General features: G+C 29.6%; 2 pseudogenes; both read right to left on the bottom strand.

Moving 5' to 3' along the window:
• Window positions 1–8302, bottom strand: part of LOC107865632 — a 20850-nt pseudogene extending 12548 nt beyond the window's left edge.
• A 1585-nt stretch (window positions 8303–9887) lies between these two features.
• LOC107865633 lies at window positions 9888–17815 on the bottom strand (annotated as a pseudogene).
• Between the last annotated feature and the right edge of the window lie 8697 nt (window positions 17816–26512).

The raw sequence follows: 26512 nt of genomic DNA, 5'->3' as shown, positions 1-26512 counted from the left end.
CTAAAATTGAGTTTAAATATAATAGAATCCTGTGAAGTTGAAGTATGTCCCATCAAATTTAGTCATAGTCCAAAGAAACTAGATGCTTTGTTGTAAAAGATATGCAAAGTACACATGAGTCAAGTAATATAAAATAAAGAGAGATTCATTAAAACAATACATATGATATGATATATTGTGAAACAATACAAAACAACCATCCATTCAAATTGCAATAGAATTAAAGCACCACAACCCCCACCCCCACGCACCCCCACCCCACCCAACAAAACACACACATACATAGCAATCACTTAGAAATAATTAAAATATCTAAGTTTTGGGATCATTGTTAATTTGCTTAATTAAACACCAACAAGATTATGATTATCATGATTCATGATATAGTCAACAAACAACATGGAGTTGATGTCTTTAAGGGTGTATTTGGAATTTGTAAAATCATCCCCTTGGAGAATTTCTACTAGACGTGCAAGATTTATTGCAGGTTCTAGGACAATCGTTGGTACTTGCGTTGCACGTAAATATTCGGCGTTTATGTCTTTCCATGCATTTGCTATTTCTTTCCATATCTCAACATACACATCTTGTTCGAAGCTCCATATTATTTTATGTAGCATTAGACGAATGAAGCTCCATGTTTTTTTTGTTGTTCGTGTTGCATCAAATGTATGGGTTTCTGTATTGATGTCCCATAGAACTATACATTCAAGAGTTACTGGTCAAAAACACATATAGGCTATCATTTTATAGTGAATTTCATACATCAACTGCCCCTTATTCCTTTTACCTATGTAAATTATCACTGTTCAAGTGAAAGTTTAATTGTATATAATTGTTTATTATTAAGACTTGACATAAATAAGTCGTGCAATTGTTTTAAATAGGAGTCCTTAGCAGTGATAATTTTGGAGTTTTATTATGTGTGTATATATATATAGATAATTTATAATATATTAAAGGTGTGTAGGCCATTTGAAAAGTGATTTGAACTTTTTACCCTTTATTAAAAGACTCTTTTTTAGATAAAACTGTCTTTTCACTATTTTTTAATTTATTATTTAATTATTTTTTATTATATTAACTAAACTTCCTAAAATATATGGGACTACTCTTCCTAAAATATATGAGACTCCTAAAATATATGGTAGGAGAATTAATTAATATTTTTCTTTTACTTTTAATTAGAAAAATACTCTTAAAATAGAACTCTATTTTAATAATAATAATAATAATAATAATAATAATAATAATAATAATAATAAAATGTTGCTATTCCAACTAGATTCTTAGTACAACTCCAACGTTTCAAATATAGTAACCAAAAATTTGATTTACTTTTCCCTAATTAACTTTAATTGTATTGAAGACCCCCGCAAAAAAATTCCTTTTTTAAATATGAACAACTTTTCTCTTCGGATTTATTTAAAAAGTTTCTTCTTGATTTTATTTTTTTTGCCTTATAAATCTCCTTCCATTTTTTTGTTGTTAATTTAAATAAACTATTAACAAGTTGAATATTTCTTAATTTTTAAGATGAAATATTTTTCTCATAATCTTAAATTTTTAGATCTACTTCTGTATGTAAGTAATTATTGATTGACTTTTAATATTCTTATGCAGGTGAAACAACATTACACTGAATGTGTGAATGAGACTTTGTATGTGTACGAGCAAATTTGAAGATAAGTATTTTTTCTTGAAATTTATTTTTTGATCATATTTTTTTAAACTCCTCCTTGATGTATTTTTTTTAATTTTACCTTATAAGTCTATTTTCTATTATTTTGTTATTAGTTTAAATTGGGCTATTAAAAAGTTGAAGATCCTTTAATTATTAAGATGAATTTATTTTCGTTCATATTGATACTAATATATTTTTTTTTAAATTCCTCCTTGGTGCATTTGTTTTTTTTTTACCTTTATAAATCTTTTTTTTTTATTATTTTGTTATTAGTTTAAATTGTACTATTAACAAGTTGAAAATTCTTATAAATCATTCATATCTAAGTTGGTTTGATTCTTTTAGTATATTAGACGCTTACGTTATCGTTGTGCCTAATGTATATAAGTTGGAGTTGAAATTTTGGGACTCATAAATCACATGAAAAAAGTTTTTTCTTCTTACAATTTACTTCTTGTGATTAGTTTTTTGTTTAAGAATGTTAAAGACGAGTTGTATAAAATGGTGGTTATATTGGTTATATTGTATGGAACGTATATGATGTAATTTCAATTTATCGAAAACATTAACTTAGATAGGAGGTTATGATTAGGATATACAGTTTATCAGATAGTTTCGTTAGCGTTATCTGGCGTATTCGCATTACTATTGGCATTAAGAATGAAATCGTTAATAATGTTGCGATTATTATCATGCTTTTTATATTCAAGTAATTTTATAAAATTGAGCTCATTAATATTATATATATATATATATATATATATATATATATATATATATATATATATATATATATATATATCTTCTATAATTTATTAAAAGTGTGAAAACCCTTAGAAAAGTTATTTGAACTTTTTGCATTTCATTAGAAGACTGTGCAATAGACAAAATAGTCTTTTCACTATTTTTCTTAAAAAATTATTTATTATTATTTATTATTTAGTACTTTAAATTAATTAAAACCTCTACTTAATCTAGGTAAGACATCATAATATTTAACACTTCTAAATCAATTACAATTCTACTTAAATAGATAAGAATATCTATAATTTTATTTAAGTTATATTTTGACTCACAATTTCGATGTGCTTTCTATTAGGATATCTCATCCGACATGTGAGTTTGCATTTTATATAAAAAAAATTGAAAAAATATAATTGTGAATTATTTGAAGATTATTGAGTAGGCAGTTTTTAATTTTTTATTGTTACGCATTCTATTTTCACTTTGTGGAATTTTACGAGACATTGATTATGTTGTTATTTTATTGTCAAGCATTATATTAGAGTATGACTTTTCAAATTATTCCGCAAAATATTATTGGTTGGATATAATATTTAAATCCTCATACTTAAACATCAAATTAGTTCGAACTAAAACTATAACTGATCATTCAAAAACGTAAAAACTAATTAAAAAATGTATTTCTACTTTAAATTCTTCCACTGATTTGCATCTTTTTACTATATTTCTAAAATATTTCATTATTTACTTATTATTCTTATATTTATGACTTAAAAATTAATTAACGCCCTTACTTGATCTAGGTAGAAAATTACAATTTTAACACTCATAAATTCATTAGAATTTTACCTTATGTAAATTTATATCTATATCTATAATCTATAATCTATATCTATAATAATATATTAAAAGTGTGAAGATGCTTAGAAAAGTGATTTGAACTTTTTACTCTTCATTAAAAGACTTTCTTTAGATAAAATTATCTTTTCACTATTTTTTAAATTTATTATTTAATTATTTTTTATTATATTAACTAAACTTTCTAAAATATATGGGACTCCTAAAATATATGGTAGAAAAATTAATTAATATTTTTCTTTCTACTTTTAATTAGAAAAATAGTCCTAAAATAGGACTCTATTAAGAAAATACTTCTATAAATATTGAGATGTACGTTAAACCAGCGAACAAATCGGTTTGCCTATTGGAAGAATATGATTGATGCTCATCTAACTTAATCCGATTGCATGTCTAGATTGGTGGATGTTTGATTTTCTAAGGCTCAATTTCTTTACTGTTTTTGTCAGCATAATAGAATTCAACATGTGTATATATGTATATATATATATAATAAGAATAAAGGCATGGGTTGCTGATGGTGTTAATAATCGGAAAAATTACAGAAACTAGCATCCTTAAGACTATAAGAATACATGTTTCAATTTTATCGAATATTGAAGAACCTTGGGATTAAACTTAGTCGTGGAGGAAAAAATTAGGTGTCAACAATATCGGTATTAGTTTGTTATTTTGTGGTAGTTTACGATTCGTAGATAAACCTCGATCGACTTTGAGAAATTTTTGTACATAAAATTTAAGTGTAATTGTATTGTTTTGATATCACGTTTATCATATTATTTTGTTGCAGTGTACAGGCGATAGATAAATGTTGGTCGGCTTTGAGGAATATTTTTATATAAAGGTTAGATTTAGTTATATTATTTTGATATCTCTATTATCGTATTATTTTGTTATTCTTTACGGGTGGTAAATAAGTGTCGGACGACTTTGAGAAATTTTTTTTGTGCAAAGATTAGATTTAATTGTGTTATTTGATATCTCTATCATTGTATTATTTTGTTGCAATTTACAGATTGTAGATGAATATTGATCGACTTTTAAAATATTTTTTGGTAAAGATTAGGTTTAATAAATAAATTCTTCATCTTGACATACTCAAAAGATATTAAATCTAATTTTATATTCATCTTTATTATTTAAATAATTATCCTCTTTAATTTAATGTTTGAACTCATTAAAGTGAAGTACACATGCAAGACGCGTACACCTAAACTAGTAATATTAAAAGTGTGAAAACCTTTAAAAAAGTGATTTGAGCTTTTTGTCATTCATTAAAAGTCTCCGCAGTAGACAAAATTATCTTTTTCACTTTTGTCTTAAATTATTATTAATATATAGAAATAATTTTAAATTTATAAAATTCATCAAATTTGTTTTTCTTATACGAATTTTGCTAGAATTAGAATCTTTATCATATATTTTATGACTCCTTACCATATGTTTTAGAATTCCTTTATTATTAATTCTACTCTTATACTCAACCAAAACCAACTCAAACTAAACTTTCACTTAAACCAATTAAAATTTAATTTTTGAAAAGTTGTCCAAATATTACTGTAGTAAAAGTTTTTCAGATATAGTATAGTACGTGTGATTTTTAACTAGGATTTTATTTTTTTAAAAAAAGCTATTTTTAAGGACTTCTATTTTGGACTTTCTTTTTTAAAATCAAAGTTGGTTTAGGATTTTTTTTTTTTTGAAAAAATAAATCAACACTATACATTATTTAGGTCTTTAATTAATTAACGTCCTTATTTTATGTAGGTAATAAATCATAATATTTAACAATTCTAAATTGATTAAAATTTTACCTTATATATAAAAAGAATGTCCACAATACTATAAATAATATTTTCAATCAAACTTTACAAGAAATGTAAAGATTCGGTTTCTTCTACTTTTAGTTTTCTTCTTATTTTGATTCAAGTTATATTCTTGCGTTCATTGTTTTTATTCTTTACGTCTTCCTTTATTTGGTGTAGCCAAGAGTTTTTAAGACATGCTAACTACTTGAATATTTTTAATTGTTGAGGCTTTTTATACTCATCATTGTGTTATGAAATTTTTAAGTCACTTTTATTTTTGTCTTTATTTTAACATGTTCCAAAACTAATTTAAAAACTATTGTACGTAGAGAAAAAAATAGATTTATGTATAAATTTTTCTATCCATTGAAATCTTGGTAATATCCATGATAATTGAAGAGCTAAATTTGATTGTGATTTGAGGTAAATTTTTTAAATTTTAGTACAACTTTGATGTTTACAATAAATAAATTATTCTCTGATCTTGATAAACAATTGTTAATTGAGATTTTTTTTTTAAATGCAGAATCTTGATATATCTTATGATTGAAGCGACAAATTTGCTTGTAATTTGAGGTAAACTTTCTAAAATTTTAGTATGTTCTTGAAATTTACAATCATAAATTATTTCTTGATAGACAAATGTTAATTGAGAATTTTTTTGTTTGTTTGTGAAATGTTGATAATATCTTTAATTGAAGACATTCCGTCACAACAAATCGATTAATCATTCTAATCCTTTTGGAAGTCTTGCTTAAAATTTAATCATATGTAACTATTTTAATTGTGAATCAATTATTTAATAATTGACTCTAATGATTCTCTGTTTTTTTTTTTTTTGAACAAACTATATTATTTAAATTGATATAATGCTACTTGTTAATACTTTTACTCTTTCATGTATAGTTTGATTGATGAGAGACACACGTGCAAAGCACGTACACTAAAAGATTAGAATATTAATGTAACAACGTAATGAAGTGTAAGGCAGAATACATATATATTTTACATGGTATCAGAGCCATTGGAGGTTAAACTAACCCATTTTTTTCTTCAATAAACACACCTAGATGTTGAATTCGTCAAACTAATATTGCTCTCACTGAAAAACAAGCGCGTATAGGCCTACCTAGCATTCAGGTGTATTTTAATACAAAGAGAATGATGTAATTTAGATAGTAAATGAAATTAACTATAATTGAAGCATGAAACTCTCAAAAATATCATATGATAGTTCAAATATGCTACTGACCATTAACGTTACATTTAAACATATCTTTTTTTAAGTTCAAACGACATATATGTTCAACATATAGACTTACTTCATGTCCAATAATATCATCCTTTAATCTATTGATTAGTGATGAAGTTGGAAGGACCAAAGAGTCATTTAAGATCCATTGGAAAGTCTCTTTGGCTACAAATTCCTCCATAACTATCAAACAAGTAACCACAACCATTGGAATGGCAATTGTTAAAGTAGAACAAGTTATATATATAGAAAGTTTAATTACCTCAATTTTTGCACAGTGTACACAATCTAATTTACCATATTTGGTTGATTCTTCTACCATTTCATCAAAGTAATCTAAAAAGACTTGATAATGAGGTCTCATGTAGGGCGGTATCGAATCCATTGCACCAATGTCGCATCTACATATGCATAAATAACATTTATATTTCTTATTCAACAATGTAAATAACAAAGAACTGATAATTAAGTTTTGTAGTTTCGCCTTTCGACTTCACCAATAAAAGGCACTAGTTCGTCATAAGTTCCATAAGCATCATAGCGACTAATTTTGCTAACGTTCTTCTTGTACGTCTATACTGAGGCTCATAATACACTCCCGTTGCCCAATTGTGTGTCTTGCATATGCAAAATTGTTTACAGGATCTAAATCTTTCCACCACCACCTATAATATGTATACACATGAAGTATATATGTATATTCGTGTGATTAATTAAAGAAGATACAATATGTATGTACCTTGTAAGTTCTCAAAGCTCTCTTTGATGCACCTTTTGCACAATGTGGAAATCCGATTTCGCAAATCATCATGTGATTCGATGTTTTCGTATATACGTAGGTATTTTCTTGATGCCACTCTTGGTACATTTATATAAATGGGATGGATCAAGGCTTCACTAACTTGGGCCTTGAGTGAGTTGTCCAATTTAGGGCCCATAGACTCGAGATGAGTTGTGGTAAAAGTTGGATCTTCTTCAAGAATGTCTTCATCGTGTACTCTTAGATCTGTTATTACTGCAAGTGGGTCATTTTCTCTGATTTGTTATTACTGTTTCTTTTGTTTTCAAAATTTCTACTCTGAAATTACTTCCCCTTTTTTTTCTAGATACTCAATCTTCAGAGGATTTTGTGTAATTGCTATATATGCAAGGGTGTATAAAATGTGTATAGAAAATTTATAATTATTGTATAAAATATGTATGTGTATTAGATTTTATGGAATATATATATAATGTATATATACGCTGTATATTGTGGTGTATAATATGTATCTGTATGAGCTCTCTATGGAAACTACATAGGATATGTATAGAAATTGTGTAATTGTTGTATAGAATGTGCATCTAAATAATTATTGATCTAAATATCGTATAGGACATGTATATAAATTATATAATTATTGTATAAAATATATATTTGTATAAGATTTTTATATAAAATATATAGAATGTGTATATAATCTGTATCATTGTTTTGTAGAATATATATCTGCATAAGATCTCTATGGAAACTGCATAGGATATGTATAGAAACTATATAATTGTTGTATAAAATATGTTTCTAAATAATTATTATATCCAAATGTTGTATAAGATGTGTATGCAAATTGGATAATAATTGTATAAAATATGTATGTGTATATGATGTGTACAGAAGTCATATAATTATTCTATATAAAATGTATCGGTATAGGATGTGTATAATATATATATATATATATACACGTAGGTTTGTGTAGACAAACTGTAAAATTGATGTATTGTCACGACCCGAATCAGGGTTTTGCCGTGAAAGGCATCCCAAGTCCACCGAGGACTGGAGACCGCCCCCTGAGCCTATTCCATCACACTAAGAACACCTAATGGCAGATGAATACCAATAAATGATAAAATATAATTAGAAATTCAAGAAGAATCTATGATGGATCAATATTCGAAAACATCCACAATACCCATGTCCACAGTATCCAACAAAGCCTCTAACAAAATCGGACAACAATAAAATGTCTGGACATGCTCTCGACTACAGCCAAAAATAAGTCTAAACAAGTCTATGACATAAGGGACCAAAACATGAAATGTAGACTTCCGATGTATGGAAGCGCACCACTTCAATGTAAACTCACGAATTGCTCTCGAATCCTAGTCACTGTTAGGAGAAGTAGAAGTATGGTAAAATACTGCATCGCATGGGGATACAACGTCCGAAGACGGTTAGCGGTTGCAGCGCTAGCATGTAACTCAGGGCTAGTGATAGTGATTCATATTTTTGATTTATTTATAATTTTTTTGATACATTTAACATATGAAAGACATATGTAAATTATTTATTTTTGTATGAGATTGAATTTTTAATGGGTATTGAGTAATTTTACCAAATATATCATTAATGATACATACCAGATTATTTATTTTTGTATGAGATTGAATTTTTAATGGGTATTGAGTAATTTTACCAAATATATCATTAATGATACATCTGGAACCAGATGTATTATTATGATACATCTGAAATCAGATAGATTTATACCATGATTTTCGCCTAGTTTTACTCCCTGTATTTATTGAAAATCAGTTACTTCCTTATTTAACTAACCACTAAATTACAAATGTATCACAATGCATATGTATCAAGGCTAAAAATATGAATCAAAAATATCAAAATCCGGGATATCATGTAATTAAACAAGATTATGGGAAAAAGTGTTAGAACCCATTATATATACAAGGTAGTTTTTTGCGCCCCTGTTTGCGTCGCCTCTAACGGGTGCTGGAGTACCACAAATTTTCACGTAGCCATAGGTCTGACCCTGGGGCAAATACAGATGCACATTTTCATGTCCTTGCCTTGTGGTGGGTATGAATTCTGATGCAATTGTTATTAGCAAGTGAAAAGTTAAAACGAAAGAATAACAATTGATGAAGCTAATGACTGTTGAAGGTGATTCTTAAAAGTTTACTCCTTACATTCTTTCTTACTTGTCACTGTTTCATTTTTGAGAGTCACAACGATATGAACTTTGATCAACATTTCAAGTACTTTTTCATTAAATTGAAATGAAAAAAAGAATTGAAACTTAGAGTACTTTTCATATAGTTTTTGAATATCGACATTTTATTTTTAAAATATTGAATTAAGAGGGCAAATGTCATTAGTTTTTCAAACCCAAGAAATAGAACATATCAAAAGTGATGATAAAATAGGGATGTCAAGTGCTCCAGTATATGCATACATATACAGCTTGTTCGGATGGTTGTTACCTATTGTGTTGTACTGTGTTAGATGTTTTAATATAATTTTGACTTGATTGTTGCTTAAAGTTTATTGTACTGTATTGTTTAGTGATGATGAAATGTCCCATCTATTACTTAATAATTTTTTAAATCCTAATTTAGCCTATATTAGTTTTATTGTATACCCCTATCCCTACTTTTGATCTTCTAGAGTTTTCTTTTAAATTATTAATATGTGACATTATAATACAACAACAAAAGACACAATCTATTTAACTGATTGTATTGATACGACACGTTAGGAAACAATACATAACAACTATCCAAACAAAGTAAAAGAAATATGAACGAAAAACAACACACAGTAACAGGACTCATGCAAACTTTAATGGAATTAAAGCAGCAACCCCCCGCTCCTCCCTCCTTTATTTCTAAGTTTTGGAAACATTATTTGCCTCAAAGGTACATTCATTATCCAGATGATGTACTATAGACAGAGTCCACAAACAGCATGGTGATCACGTCTTTAAGGAAGCTTTGTGAATCTGTAAAATCATCCTTTTGGAGAATATGTACGAGACGTGAAAGATTTAAGGCAGGTTCGAGGACAAACGTTGGTACTTTAGTAACACGTAAATACGCCGCGTTTATGTCTTTCCATGCATTCGCGATTTGCCTCCAAGCCTCACCACACGCCTCTTGTTCTGAAACTCTATATTCTTTCATGTAGCATTCGATGAATGAAGCTTCATGTTCTCTTTGTTGTTCGTGCTACATCAAATATAATACATTTTAGTATAGTATGATGTTTCAACATTTGTTTTATTTTCAAATAATATGTATATATACTTACTTCATGTCCAATAATATCGTCCTTCAATCTGTTGATTAGTGATGAAGCTGGAAGAACAAGAGACTCATTTATCACCCATTCGAAAGTCTCTTTGGATATAAATTCCTCAGCAACAATCAAACTAGTTATCAGAATCAACTGATTGGAAACTGTTATAGTAGCATTTCTCTTATAGTCCTCACATTTTGGACTAACGCCATATCTCAACCATTCCGCTTCCTTAAGATAGCTTTTCGTCCACTTATTCGTCTGAAAATGTATATTACAAGGGTTATATGTGTGTGTATACGTATATATACATATATTTGCGCATAAAGAGGTCTCATATAGGGCGATATCGAATCCATAGCACTAATGTCACATCTGCACATGCATAAATAACACATATATTTCTTACTCAAAAAGGTAGCGGGGAGTAATTAAGTTTATATGTAGTTATTCACCTCTCAATTGCTTCGGTGAAAGGCACAAGTTCGTCATAAGTTGCATAAGCATCATAGAGATCATCAGTGATGGTGATGATAACGATTAATTTTGTTATAGTTCTTCTTGCATGTCTGTATTCAGGCCTAAAATACACCCCCGTTGCCCAATGGTAACACTCCACAAATTTGTCTCTTGCATATGGATATTTGTTTTCATGATCCAAATCTTTCCACCACCTATATATATGTATGTAACATGTATATTATATCACGCGAGCTATATACCATATTCGTATGATTAATTAAAGAAGACATATATACATGTACATACCTTGTAAGTTCGCTAAGCTCTCTTTGATGCACCTTTTGCAAAATGTGGAAATCCAATTTTGCAAATTTTAAAAGCAAATCATCATGTGATTCGATGTTTTCGTACATACGTATGTATTTTTTTGCGTCCACTCTTGGAACATTTGTATAAATGGTCCGGATCAAGGCTTCACTAACGTGGGTTTTAAGTGAGTTGGTCAATTTTGGGCCCTCGGACTTGAGATGGGTGATTGTAAAAGTTAGAGCTTCTTCAAGAATGTCTTCATGGTGTACTCTTACATGTGCTGCTTCGTACAAACTTAATAATCCTAGCACATCGTTAGTAATAGTTTCCTTGAACTTGCCATCATTGTTGGTGAATTTCTTGAACACATCTGATTCATTATTATCATGTTGAGATATTAAATGATTTAAAAAGACATATGCCCAATTAATGGAAGTATATATATATATATGCACATACATTCACCTATATGTGTGTGCCCGTGTGTGTGGGGACGCGCGTTTGTGTGTACAAGTATACGTATAAATACACATACATACATATATATAATTCTTGATAATGAGATTTGATATGATTCTGTTGTTCCATGTCTCAATGTAGAGAAAGTGTATAGGTGATCCTTCATCGGTTGTTCCTTTGGAAGAATTGGGTGTTTTGGATTCTTTGTCCCATGAAGAGATCCTTCCACCTTCTCCAAGTCTCTTATGGAAGATAGAGTCAACTCTACCAGTCTACCTACATCTATCTAATTCCTAAGTGCAAAAATGCTTTCTTCTCTTAAGAATTTTAGACTCATAGAGCTTTGTAATACCAGTACAAAATTATCACCAAAATAGTTGCCAACAGAATCAAGCCCTTTCTTTAGGATATTATTGGGCATAATCAAGCCAGCTTCCTCTCCTCTAGAAGAGCTGTAGATAATGTTATTATTGTTCAAGAGTACTTGAATCATTTCAATAGAGTGACCGGTAAAAAAGGGAATATACTTCTAAAGATAGACCTTGAGAAAGGCTTTGATAGGCTTGAATGGTCTTTCATCAGACAAGCTCTATTCTTCTTTAACTTCTCCCCACCCTCTTTAGATTTATTATGTCCCGCATCTCCACATCCTTTATCTCTGTTCTTGTTAATGGAAGCACCACCCCCAACTTCAAGCCTACTAGGGGCATTAGACAGGGAGACTCCATGTCCCTCTAATTTTTTTATCCTTTGCATGAAACTTCTCTCTAGGAGAATTAATCATAAGTAGACATCCTTAAGTAGACCCCCATTTCTATCAACAGAAAGGGCCCCCTTATCTCTCATCTTTTCTTTGCTGATGATATCACCCTCTTTGCCAGGCCTGATAGAGGCAACTGCTTTACTATCACAAATAAATATCCTTCAAAGTTTCACTGATCACTCGGGTTAGAAGGTTAATCTTGCCAAAAGGTTTTTTCTCCAAAAACTACAACCTTGCCACCCAATAGGATCTCTCTAGCATTCTAGGCACTAAACCCAATTCCAGCTTTGGAAATACTTGAGATTTCCTATGTTCCAATTCACTCCTAGGGCTAATGACTTTCAATTTATCATGGAGAATATGAGTAGTGAACTAGTGGGGTGGAAAATCAATTTTCTTAACATGACTGGCAGAACTATCTTAGCTAAAACCTCTCTAAGTGGGATGCTAATCATGTGAAGCAGTATAACTTCTTTCCTGGGAGAAGTTTTAAGCTTACTAATAGAATTCAGAGGAACTTCACATGGGGGACCACTAATTCTTAGAAGAAAATGCAGATAGGACACCATAACTAAGACAAAGAGAGATGGTGAGTTAGGTATGCAGAAGGCTAGTATTAAGAATGACACTCTTCTTTGTAGCTTGGCTTGGAGGATCCATTCCACTCCCTCCTCACTTTGGGCTATTGTCCTTACTAATAAGTACAGAAACAATTTGGATAATCCCACTCCCTATGTCTTTAGAATTTCGAGGAATATCTCTAGAAGTTGGACCTTATGTAGGAATGATATTCAGTGGGGTATTTATAATAGTAATAAGGTGGATACTTGAAGGGACAGATGGATTCCTAATTGACACCCTTTGCCAGCTTATCTAGGGCCCTCTTCTAAATTCCTGCCCTCCCTCCTCTTTATTTCATATTTGGAACAATGGGAAATGAAATCTTAGTTTCCTCCCATTTCAAATTCCCTAGCTACCAAGCATATCTTCTTCCTAATCCTAAGCTGAAAACTAACTCTCCTTTTTGGATTTTGATTGACAAGGATACTTTTTTCTGCAAGAGTGCTTGTTTTCACTTAAGCAGGAGAGAGTCTAACTCCGATCCCCTCCACCTCTTCTTGGAATTGGATCTAACACACTCGTATCCCTAACAAGTTACAATTCTTTCTATGACTGATGCACTACAAAAGTCTTTCTACAAGAGCCATTTTGGCTCATAGGGGCGTAAATATTAACCCCCCTGCCTAACTTGCAACCACCCCTCCGAGGATATCCCTCATATCTTTTTTTATTGTAACTGTGCTACTTCCTTTTGGACTGATCTCATTAATTATTATATGGGTAGCCTCACCATCACTACTTAGCACTTTTCCCCTTCTCATTGGGACAACACCAAAAATACCTCCTCTATTTCTCTTTCGACAATTTGATTCCTGGTCCGTCCTTCTCCCCTTCTACCTCTGGTAAATCTGAAAGAACAGGAACAATAATCTCTATAATAATCTCAATTGTCATCCCAGTATTAACAATGCCTATTCTAAGGCTATAGAGTTCTTCCACTTGAGCACCCTGCCCCTCGTCTTTCCATCCTTGTTAGCTGGACCCCTCCTTCTAATAATCACTTCAAGCTCAATACTAATGGAGCTTGCCATGGAAATCCTGGAAAATGTATTATTGGGGGAGTCATTAGAGACTCATTGGATCTGGGGTTTCTTCCAAAGCTTCCATTACACTATTAATATCCATATGGAACTCTTAGCTTTACATAAAGGTTTTGTTGTTGCTATAGAACACCATCTTTTTCAATTGAAATTACCATTGATTCCCAGCTGATTATCCTTATGTTGCAGCACAGTCATTTATTATGTAACCCTATCCTTGATGCTTGCAGATCCTTGATAAAAAGAATGGGAGGTTCGTCACAGCTATAAATAGCAAAATCGGGTTGTGGATGCTTTGGCAAAAGAAAGAGTAAAGCAGAATCAATTTGCAAATTATATATTTTTGGATGTCCCCCCCCCCCCCCCCCTTTCACTTTTTGTAGGCCATGATATTTGGACGGATAAGATAGGAACTTGTTATTGTAGGGACGTACCTTCAACTGTAGCTTCTATTGGGCATGACCTGTTTTTGTAACTGAGCTAGATTAGGTTCATGAACTCTGTTTAGTCCTTTTAATCTATGCACATCTTCTTCATAAAAAAATAGTTATAACTTTACAAAAGATGACATGCGTATCGTCTGAATAATTATTTTTTCAATTGATTTCTAGTTAGGAGTATTCATAAATTAAATTTTACTGTGCATAATTACACATTTAACTATAAGTGGAAATGAAGATAAGATGACATAGGTACAAGCAATTAATACTCGTCTGGATAGTTATTTTTCCAATGGATTTCTAATTAAGAGTATTCACAAATTAAATTTTGTTGTCTGTAATTACGTATCTATAGAGCTGTCAAAATGTGCTGGCCCAACCCAACCAAACTCTAGCGGGCTAGAGAATTAAATAGGCTAGGACGGGCTAGCCTTTTAAATAAAGGACCTTTAAAATAGCAGTTCAACCCAGTCCTAAGCGGGCTGCAGGTCGAAACGGGTTTGCCCTTCATAAAAATAAAAGCAACCTCAAATATGATAAACGAAAATATTGTAAGTACTAGACTATCACCAACTTTTATGATTTCACTTTAAAATGTCTCCTACTAGTTTTTAGCATGTTATACGCATCTTACTATTACCTTTAAGGGTTATTAGGTTGGGAAAGAGTTATCTGGGGATAATTAATCTCGAGATTAGTTATTCCACCATGTATACGGATAATTTATCTCATCACTATGGTGTAAATGGTGTGATAAATAATTTTAATACTAACTAATACCTCACACCAAACATGGGATAAAATAGTCCTTCATTTTATCCCGGACTATTTATCCCTTATACCTCACACCAAACGATCCCGTAGTTGTAATTAGTTCATGGCATTTACTGTAATAAGCAAATAAATGATGATTTGCTACAAATATCGTAGAAAAATTCTAATATGGTCAAGATAATAAATACAAATATACACAAAGTATCTACATAAAAGTTATAAGACTATAACAAAAAGAGCCTAAATTTAAAGAACAGAATATTGCATTAAGCAAATGCAACAACTACTAAAGCATCGCGAGTAAAAACAACTTTTTGAATTTTACAACTAAAAGCAGCTTACGAGTCATTTCAAAAACACACTAAGAAGTTTCAAAAAATTAGTATCAACCAAAGAATGGATAGAAAAAATAAGTAGCTAGTTAGTAAAGATTGACAAAATTCTAATTCCTAATGAAAACAATGACCAACTTAGAAATGTTTAATAATTATTCTTAATGTCCCAGCCCATGGGCTGGTCTCTGAGGCCGACGGGTTACGCCTCTGAGGCCGATAGGCCAAGTGAGGCTGGCTTTATAAGCCTCATTTCTAAATAGGCTGAAAAAACTTAACCCAACCTCACTTAATTAAAGAATTAAATTGATCCGGCCTCACAGGCCAAGCCCATTTTGACAACTCTACCCATCTAACTATAAGTGGGAATGAAAATGTGTTTACTCTTTCATTTGTAATTGAATTACCTCTAAGCTAATTTAACTTGACTATATGTTCTTTTTTAGTTTTGAGTTTTAACAAAGCCACATCTAACAATAACAACAATATATCCAATATAATCTCACAAGTCAAATTTAAGGACGATAGAGTGTATACAGACCTTACCTTTATCTCTGTTTGTGAAAGACTCTCAGCTTAAAAGAACATGTCAACATTTGAAAAAAGGGAATGCGGATATGGGATTAAGTCTCAACTAAGTGATATAAATATTATATTTTCAGTTTAGTAAAACTTTTGAATTCATAAAGATTAAATTCTAAATTCACCTCGGCAATAATTTTACATTTGAGCAGAATAACATTAATATTGCATAGTATAAATAGAGAAGAGAAGCGATACCAGAAGACATGTAATGCCTTTGTTGTCTCACTAGTCTAAAACAAAGAGCAACAAAGTAAAGATCGTCGTCATCATCTTCATTTCTATTCTGTTCGGACTCATAAAAAATGTTCTGAATAGATATTTTGATCTCATTTTCGAAATGATATCCCACTCCCAATCGTTGGATTGTGTCAATCAAGACAAGTTTTTGTATACTATTATCAGAAGTTTCCACTAATATTTGCCTCACTTTTCTTTCAACTCTTCAACTTCATCTTTTCCTTGGCTACTAATTTCCTGCCCAAAAAATTAATCTTTAGTATTGTTGTACTATCTTTTCATAAAATAACAACAAATGCAATACAACACCGATAACATATTCAATGTAATTCTATAGGTGAAATCTAGGAAGGATAGAGTTTACGCATATCTTTACCCTACCTTGTGAAAATAGAGGTTGTTTCTGAAAGACCTCTACTCAAATAATGCATAGCAAATAATTTGAAAAAAGAAAACTACAAAAGCAAAGAAGACATATATAGCAAATAATAGGTTATATATAGTATTCAAAAAAACAAGCAACAATAATAATATTTAAAAAAATATGATAAAATATATAATAATACAATAATCGAACCACATATAACTACGGAAGGTAAAAAAATCGTAGGATCGGATAAGAAACTACGAGACTAATCAGAGGCGGATCCAGGATTCAAAAGTTCCGGGTGCCCCTTGTTTTGAACAATAACGTATACTTCGTACGATATTTTAGGATAGTGGAGTCAATATTCAAAGAATAAACTATAATTATATATATCAACAAATGTTGGTATTAGATGAAGGTCTGCCTAGTTGGTATTGTCAAGTACTTTGTAAGAAGAGGTTAAGGGTTCCATTATTCATAGCCACGATATGTTTTTTTTTTAAGAGACAACAGATAGTATAGTGATAAAAATCAATCTAAAAAACTGAAAATACAGTGTTGAGCGGGAATCAAAACCACGCTGCTGGAGTAAAACCCAACCATTTCAACCACTTGCACCACCAATTTCTTTAATATTGTGGGTGTCAAGCATAATATTTATACATTAGCTGATACATATATACATAAATATACAAAGTTTCAACCGAGAAGTGCGGGTACCGTGGCACCCCAAACCTTCTGCATAGATCCGCCCCTGAGATTAATACTATACTTTTGATATGAACAGACAAACAAATACGGTACATCAAACTACCACGAAGCCTATCCCACAGAAAAACGAGACGTATATGAGTGTATGTGTACATAACATACAGTGAGTTGAGAGTGTAGGAGAGAAAATATTCTCCCCAAACACTTTTGTGATAATTTGCCAATGGACGTTTAATATTGTTGGTATCCATCATGGCTAATTGGCTCATAATACCTTTCTCTCTCTAAAATGATTTTCCTTGCTTTAATTTGATATATTTGCTTCAATATGGTAATGAGGGATTTTATAGTGTGTACCTGAGACAATTTTCAACTGATAGAAGTTATCCAAAGGGCTTTCCCAATTTAATATTCCCTCCGTACGTTTGTATTAGTTGGTCGCTATGAATTTGACAACCTATTGAGAAAACAATGAATAGAGATGTATTTTACATATTTATTCTTGTATGCCTTTTAAAGTTTAATAAGTAATTAATAAAATAATTAAATATTAAAATTTGTTACATATTACTCTATTTTTACGAGGTAAGATAAAGATCTTTTCAAAATTACTATATTTATTACTTCTTGTTAAAATTACTCTCTTAATTACTACTCCCTTCGTTCCATTTTACTCGTCTCAAATTTTTAAATTTGTTGTCCAATTTTACTTGTCCTTTTTTACTTATCAAGACAAGACAATTTTTTTTTCCATTATACCCGTAGGACTCGTTTGATAGAGTGTATAAGATAATACTGAATATGTTGTATTAGTAATATTGGGATTAGTAGTGTAGGGATTAGTAATACTGGGATTAGTAATACTGAAATTATTTTTTATGCAGTGTTTGGTTTGATGTATTAAAAACAATATGTATTGTTAATTTTAAAAATAATATTGTTTGTTTACAAAAATACCCTCGACATATTATAACTTTGTGTATTTTTTTTGTAAAAGTTTATTATTCTTTTTTTAAAATAAAAAAAGTTAACAATATAACTAATTATTTACTTTAGAATTTTAAGATTTAATCATTCACTTACAAAAATTATTTTTTAATTATCTTTTCTTTGTTTGTTCATCATTTGCTTGTTGTTCTCACTTTGTGTTGTTTTTAAGTTGGAGGGAGTTACGTATAACTTTTGGATGAGACAATAAAATCATTATTAAAATAAAATTGTATTCTATAGAGTGTTAAAACTAAGTAGAAAAATTATTTTTATTTATGGATATCCTATTTACAAAATTAAACCTTGTATGCAATTTGTTTTCGGATTTTGACCAATAAATATTTTTTTGAGTTAATGGAGTAGTTTTTTTTACAACTAAAATTATTTGGAGGGATACCATTATTTTGATAAATTGAAAAGAAGTAACTCATATTGAATAAATTGAAGAAGATTTAGGAAAAAATTAAAGAAATTTGAGGATATTTTTGTAAATAATAATAAAATTTGTAAACTAATTTATTTGAATAAATTTATTAGTACAAATATAAAAAATAAAATTAAGAAAATAAAAAAATATTTAAAAGAATTTGAGGGATATTTTTGTCTTTATACATACTAATTCATGGTATTAAAACCCATGTATTACTAATACCACCATATGTGATGTATTAGTAATACACCCTATAATACCATTTAGGCTGTATAACTAATACATGGTATTAGTAATACATTGGTTCAAAATCCTACCAAACATAGTATTAATTAATATCACACTTAATACATGAACTATTTCTCCTGATACGGCCTACCAAACGACCCCTTAGTGTAATTGATTATTTCTTATTATTAGCATTCTTGAAAAATGTTGTAAAGAGGAGTACCATTAAGAGTACACCATTAAGAATATAAATGGTGCTTTGATATTAGTCAGCCATCAATATTGGAATTAACAACAAGACACAATTAAGAGGGACAAAATGGTAAAGTTACATTACCAATCATTATTTTCTTAATAGCTGTGTCATCCCAATTTGGGACAGGTAAAATGGGATGGAGGGAGTACTACATTATGTTTAGAAGATTGAATATTTTTAATTGAAACTAATAATAATTTAATTTCAATTTTGAGAATTAGATCATTTATGTCACATTCAATAATTTTGAAAACTGTGAATGTATTTAGTATTCCTATTAAGGATTAAAATGGTGACTGTCATTTCCTTCCTTTTGTGTTTCAAGTAATTTTTGAAGTCTTTCAACAAAGGTGTCAACTTCTCTATTATTGTAGCAACTTGAAAGACCTCGTTCACAATCAAACCTTCAACAAGGAGATTGTGGATAATAACTTGCAATTCCTGTAGTTGAGATACGACAATCTTACTGTCAATCATTTTGTACTTAAGGAACCTTGTAACAAAGAACTTCTTAGTTCCAGCATCCTCAGTCATATATTTTCTTTCCGGTGCATTCCACAACTCTTTTAATGTCTTCATTCCACTGTAAACGTTGTATATATCGTCTTAGAGGCCACTTGAGATATAATTCCTACATAGGAAATCAGAATATATATTTTCATGTCTTTATTACAATAAACCGCTCCTTGTTCGAAGTTTCTTCGGGCAATTCTGAAGCATCTTCAGATATATAGAATAACATTTTTTGTTGCTGCCGTTTAAAATCTATTTCAGAAATTTTTTTGGCCTTTTCCGCTGGTACCATAGCCATGGCGCAGTTGTACGATTGGTTGTAGCAACATTCATTGCTGCTACACTTGTCCCACCATCAGACCATCAATAATCATCTTTCCTGTCAAAAAAAGACAGTCAAATTTTGTATATCAAAATGCTAATTACAAGTTTGAAGCAACTTTAATCACTACTTATTTCTAGTTTAACGATGAAGTTTTTATGTCTTCTAATCGTTAATAGAATGACCTTTAATTTGTGATGAAGTTTTTATTTCTTCAAATCACTTGTTAAGTTCAAACAGAGTAGAAAGCATAAAGCTTTAATCTCCGAAAATTAAACAATACAGGTTACGAAAATTAATTCGTTAAGATTGTGGTTTTAGGTACACAATCTGTATGTTTGCACTCTACACTTCAACACAAGTTCAAGACTGTTTTAAGAGCAATGGAGTGTTAACACATTCAACACAAGTTTAACATGAACTATCAAAGAAGTGTGTTTATTTACAAGAAGTAAGATAAAGTAGAAATAGAACCAAGTCCTCCGATTTAACGGAGTGTCCTTAAGGAATTAATTCCCCTCAAGTATCCGAGGTTGCGGAATTTTTTCTCCCAGAATAAAATGGCTCACAATCTGAATGTAACAGTACCTCAAATCTTCAGATTCTTCGAACACACTCAACGACTGATGATCACAAAGAGTTTTTTGAATGTAGAAGAGTCTTTTTCAATTCTGGAATTTTCGTACATACCTGAGGAAAAAGTTCAGGTATTTATAGCCACCAAGTGCCTCTTTGAAAAGGAAACAATAGTTCATCGGAAGGTGTATCACTTCAGAACAGTCATGTATGTCCATTCCGAAACAGTGTCTTTTTCTAAATAGTCACATCAGATTGAACAGTCATCCCTTTTTCGAAATAATGTGTCATTTCCTTAAAAGGTTGCATCCCTTTCTAGCTACGTTTCTGTTCATGGAGAAAATATTTTTCATTGGATTAAACTTTGTCTAAAAAATTAATCTCATTGATTATTTTTCAAATCCAAATCCGAAGCCGACCGAGCAACGACGACAACGGCGTGAGGCACCTCTTGATTCTTGCCTCACTATATACTTGAAGAAGTGTTTCTTAATAAAAACACAATAAATTTACTTTCTCCCACCAATGCGAGAGAAGTAGACTTTCCTCAAGTGCACACACTTTCCTTTTAAGTGTAAACTGTAAACTCACTTTCGATTATTTTTCAAATCCATGCTTTCTCCCACCAATGCGAGAGTAGTAGACTTTCCTTAAGTGAACACACTTTCTTTTTAAGTGTGTAAACTCCCTTTCGATCATTTTCTAAATCCAAATTCAAGTAAGCGACGATGATTGCGCGAGGCACCTCCTGATTCTTGTCTCACTATTCACTTGAAGGAGTGTTTCTTAATAAAAATACAATAAGTGAGTACTTTCTCCCATCAATGTGGGAGAATTAGACTTTCCTTAAGTGAGTACACTTTTTTTAAATGTAAATTCACTCTCCATTCAAAAATTTCCTTCATTTTTCATTCACATCAATTGAACCCAACGTATCCTTCACCCACAAAATTTTATCAATACAATTAAATAAGAACCTTATGATCAATACATTAACTTTTTTAAATTTGATCATATAGAGTTGGCAACAAGATTGAGACACTAATTATAATAATAAATGAATCATAGTTGAGACAAGTAGTCAGCACATTAGATTGCTTATAATTTAGGATTTGGCGAATTCCGTGGCATGCTTGCTATCATTTTGTTAGCGACGGATATTTTTAAGTTAAAATTTTAATGATAAAATATATTTTTAGCCAGAAAACTAACGAATAGTATTTTTATTTTATTTTGTATAATTCAGGGGTATATTTCGTATCATCCTTAGATGAAACAGAAGCATTTTAAAAATTTCATATTACCGTAATAATCATTTAACATTACTTTCTTCGTGTATCTTTATTTATCTATATTGCCAAAAAAGAGATATCTAATAATATTTATTAGTTTGTAAAATCAACGAATAATTTATTTATTTGTGTTTATTTTACCCTTAGTTATAATTATGATCACTATCGAATACATTTTAATTAAATTTATTAAATTATCTATGATTTCATAAGAAATATATCAAATTAATAATGAATAAATCTATATCTATATCTATAATCTATATTTATAATATTTGAAAAGTGTGAAGGGCCTTAAAAATGTTGTTTAAACTTTTTGCCTTTCATTAAAAGTTCTTGCTTTAGACAAAATTATCTTTTCACTATTTTTTTCTAATATTTAAGAGTTAAAAATTAATTAAATATATTTATGTTAAAACCTTTCCTTATTAGAAGTCATTAGAATTTCAATATTTTTTCCTACTTTAAGAGTTGAACATTAATTAAATATATTTATGGTAAAACCTTTGTTATTAGAAGTCGTCAAAATTAATGACAACTGATACTTTTTCTATTAGTTTAAAAATTCTAAATAACTAAATTTGATTTTAAGAAGATTTGAAAAATATAGAAATAAATATAAAACTATTAAATAAGAATTCTAAATCAATTAAATTTGATTTTAAGAAGATTTTAAATATATAGAAATAAATATAAAACTATTAGAATAAAAAACATTTAAGAAGTACCAGAATTTTAAAGTTTTAAGTACGTAATAAGAATGTAATCAATGATTTTATAAAAATTTGATTTTAAAAATAAGAAAAGATTTTAAATCTAAATAAAATTGTAACACAAATATGGTTCAAATTGACGTGTTTAGCATGTGGCAACAAGGAAAAAAGGTACTAGACGAACACAAAAGTAATGATCCATCAACCATTTGAAACTTCTGGTGGTAAAATACATATGTGTATATGATTATGTTTACACTATTATATTTAAGTCTGAAAGATTATTGAAAAGTAAATTGAACTTTTACATTTTATTAAAAATCTTCTCAATAAATAAAATTATTTAATTTTAAATAATTAAATAATCAAACGTTATACGTGCGAGATATGTGCGGCTAAACCAGTAAAATTATAAACCAATAGTATTACCTATATATAAGGCGCAATGAAGCAGCTGAAGCAGGCTGCTTATGGTCAACATGCCTGCTTCATCTGCTGCAATTGTGATTTTACTATATTATCTTTAAATAATTATTATAAATCATTTACATATTAAAATTGAAAATATTTGATAGAAAAATTAAAATAGACATTTATGACATGACTGCTTCAACCGTGATTTTACTATATCACTTATAATTAATTATTTTAAGTCCTTTAAGTATTAAAAAATTAATAATATTTAATTAAAAAATAGAGATAAAATGATAAATTATTTTCTGATGTTTAAATTAACTTTACGTCTTATATGAGACCACTTAAAAAAAAATCACAAGTATTTTTTATAATAATTTTACTATATCACTTCTAAGTAGTAGAATAGAAGAAAAATATTATAAATCACAATTTAAAAAATTTAAATAATTTAAAAAATATAATTAGCTATCAATGTCATAAAAGTTTGAACAATTTAAAATATTATTATATAAATTTCATCATCTAAATATAGTAAGATATGTCCAACTTAGAATTTATCGACCAAACAAATGAAAGTTTTAATTAAATAATAGAACTATACATAAAGTAGAAATTTTAAGGACGCGTAGCACGGCGTAAACCGACTAGTATAATATAAGTGGGGTGGGGTGTAGTTGTTGAACCACTCTATTTTAAACTTTATATAAGATCTACATTCCATATGCATACCACGTGTGGCAAAACAAATGAAAGTTTTAATTAAATAATAGAATTATACATAAAGTAGAAATTTTAAGGACGCGTAGCACGGCGTAAACCGACTAGTATAATATAAGTGGGGTGGGGTGTAGTTGTTGAACCACTCTATTTTAAACTTTATATAAGATCTACATTCCATATGCATACCACGTGTGGCAAGCCACAATTTATTTGTAATTTTATATTCTTTTTATGAGATTTTTTTTTATTATAATCTATACAAAAGATATTTTTATCTTTACACATAAATGTATGAAGTAAGAATTGAACTTGACACTTCAGCAAATTAAAAACTGAAATGTGGCAAGAAAAGTTGGTCAAAGTGGCTTAATCAACAGGGATGTCACCATATGTTATCTCGAAAGTAATCCAATACTTAAAGGATATGGAGTCGAGCAGTGATGGACATAGAATTTAAAAATTAGTGGTGTTCAAAAAATATATATTAACGGTCAAAATTTTAAGATTTCACTTGCGAACTAAGCATTCAGTTATTTTCTACATTCTACATTCATTGAATGCTTTTCTAAACCTTACATCAAATTTTATTTATTTTTTATATAATTATATCTAATCTGCATCGAATTTATCAAGTGCAAAAACACCAAAAAATTGACTATGAAATTCATCAAAACTCCTATTTAGTTTAAGAGGGCACAAATAGGAATTAAGTTGGTCAAACACACAACTTTATGCAAGATGTTCAAATCATTAACCATCATAACAAGGGTGGAGCTATACTTGAAATAGGAGCTTAATAAAAAATATAATATATATATATAATGAAAATTAATTATATATATATATATATATATATATATATATATATAGTGGATGTCAAACCCCCTTCAATTAAATTACATGTTCACTTATGAATTCTCTTAATAAAAATTCTAACTCCGCTACTAAAAGGCATCCGAAATTTCATCATAGCACTAGCAATATAATCACGAGCCGTCACTATTGCTTTATATTTGTCGAAGTTTTTTCTTCTTTTTTTTTATAATATTTTTGTCATGTTTAATATGTTATACATATCTCTTATTACAAAGTGATAATATTTTTGAAAGCTTGATGGTGAGCTTTTGGTGTGTTTGACTTATTATAATATTGGTTAAAGATAAGACGGTGATTCAAATTTCATCGCATTAAAAAGATAAGATATCAGTTAAAGTTTTGATGCACTATGATGAAATATTGAATTTAAGTTCCATCGATTTATTACTAAGACGTTTTTGAATGGATAAGACAGTGAATTTGAATCTTAATGCACCATATTGATGTATAATGATGGTTAAGGTAACCAATATGTTTTTGGTAAAAGACATGAAACCTGTCTCATTAAATATGCTCTATTCCATAAAGTGGATGTTATATGCTCCATTCCATGAAGTGAATGTGTAGCAATATATGATATACTCTAAAAGGTATATGCCTCGATGTGCTCCTGACGTAGCAATATCATGAAAAAGGTTATAAGCTATCAAAATTTGATAGACTTAAGGTACGAGTACATCTATTCCCGGGAATGAGGATTTCGATTATTTTAAGTACATATTTATTCCCTAAGGTGAATGTGATTAATACAAACATGCACTTGATTGTGATGGTATTACAACTCACCTCCGAAAAAGGTAGAATAACTGAGAAGAGTTATTTTAAAATCTACTTCTGAAGTTGTAAATTTGAAATTTATTCATGTAACAGTAAATCTGAAATTTACTAAAGTAAAGGGTACATGTCATGGTAAATTTGGGGTTTGCTAGAATAAAAGTTCATAAATTGACATGAACGAATGCGACATTCCAAAGATGTGCATAGTGAATATTGTATATTGAAGAACTAGAAAATTCTTCATGAACTATTAATTTTGCTTGTTCTCATGATAAGTTGGTTGGACCAACTAATGTTGGGATTTGATCACTCCAAATACGAAAAATATAAAAGGTGAATATAGGCGCATTCACCAGTCATGTGATATAAAAAGATGCATCGATATTAGATGATCACTTATACATTTATTGTCAATTTACAGTTTGACATTCATAAAGTTGCTTGCTCAATAAAATTGAGTTAAGAGCATAACTTTCAGATCGTGTAATCAAGACAATTCATCTGAATGATGAAGGTTTGACATTGAATGCCTTCGATAAATAGATAAATCATTATTAATGAGAACAAAGCTCCATGTGCTGATTTGAAACATGATATATTATATACAAAAATACTTGTATGCACCAAACCAATAAATTATTAGCTCCCCTCAAAGTTGGTTTTGAGTCAGGAACCAAATATTGTCCATCTAATAATTTTGACGTGCAGTATATGATTAATGAATATACCGTGATGCACAAAGATGGATTCTCAAAGAGGATGGTTAGTTTTCCTAACATAAAGGGAAGATTATAAGCAACTGTGAAATATGTTAGGAATCATCATCATATCCTCAAAACCTTAAATTGTTCAAGAAAAATAAAAATTACTCTTTATTTTCT

The sequence above is a fragment of the Capsicum annuum genome, chromosome 3 (assembly GCF_002878395.1).
Source record: "Capsicum annuum cultivar UCD-10X-F1 chromosome 3, UCD10Xv1.1, whole genome shotgun sequence".
NCBI lineage: Eukaryota > Viridiplantae > Streptophyta > Magnoliopsida > Solanales > Solanaceae > Capsicum > Capsicum annuum.
The sequence above is the reverse complement of the archived record's forward strand: the minus strand, read 5'-3'. Positions and strand labels throughout refer to the sequence as shown.